The sequence below is a fragment of the Pteropus vampyrus genome, unplaced genomic scaffold (genome assembly GCF_000151845.1).
Source record: "Pteropus vampyrus isolate Shadow unplaced genomic scaffold, Pvam_2.0 Scaffold23376, whole genome shotgun sequence".
NCBI classification, from domain to species: Eukaryota; Metazoa; Chordata; class Mammalia; order Chiroptera; family Pteropodidae; genus Pteropus; species Pteropus vampyrus.
Window position 1 is genome coordinate 791 of NW_011912157.1, and position 917 is coordinate 1707.

General features: G+C 29.3%; 1 non-coding gene across 1 annotated transcript; it reads right to left on the reverse strand.

Moving 5' to 3' along the window:
• Positions 1–741: 741 nt before the first annotated feature.
• Positions 742–860, reverse strand: LOC111735330. Its single transcript, XR_002778746.1, has one exon. It is a non-coding gene; the product is annotated as a 5S ribosomal RNA (ribosomal RNA).
• Between the last annotated feature and the right edge of the window lie 57 nt (positions 861–917).

The window sequence follows — 917 nt, forward strand, 5'->3', positions numbered from 1 at the left end:
CCATTCTAATAGCTATATAGTGATATCTCATTGTGGTTTTAATTTGCATTTTTCTAATAATAAATGTTTCTACTGATAGAGTATCTTTTCCTGTGCTTAGTTGACTTTGTTATACCTTTTTTGGTGATGTGTCTCTCCAATTTTTTCCCCCATTTTTTATTATTTTTCTCTTTTAAAAATAGTTTTGAGAGTTCTATATATATTCTTGATATAAGTACTTTTTCACATTGATAATTTGCAAATATTTTCTCCCAGTCTGTGACATTTTTTAAAATTCTCTTAACAGTGTCTTTAAAAAGTCAGTTTTTAAAAAATTTTGATCATGTTTAACTTCTCAATTTCTTTATTTTGTAGATTGTATATTTTGTGTTATATCTAAGAAATATTTGTCTAATTCAAGACTGCTAAGCTTTTCTGCTATGATTTTTGAGACATATTATAGTTTTAGGTTTTAATTTAACTCTGTGATCCATTTTGAGTTATATTTTTACATATAATGTGAGGTACTAATGAGAGTTTATTTTATTCTTATATATAGATATACAACTTTTGGGAGCACAATTTGTTGAAAAGGCTATTATTTCTCCACTGAATTGCTTTTATGCCTTTGTGTCAGAGGTCAATTTTCCATATATGTGAGGGTCAATTTATAGACTCTATTCTATTTCATTCTTTTTATTATTTCTACCTAACACCAATATCACACTCTCTTAATCACTCTAGCTTTTTTTTTTTTTTAAATGCCTACAGCACCTAATATTCCTAGGTGGTCTCCCATCCAAGTACTAACCAGGCCCAATCCTGCTTAGCTTCTGAGATCTGATGAGATCAGGCACATTCAAGGTGGCATGGCTGTAGACTCACTCTAGATTTTAATAAGTCCTGAAATCAGGTAGTATTAGCCATCCAAATTTATT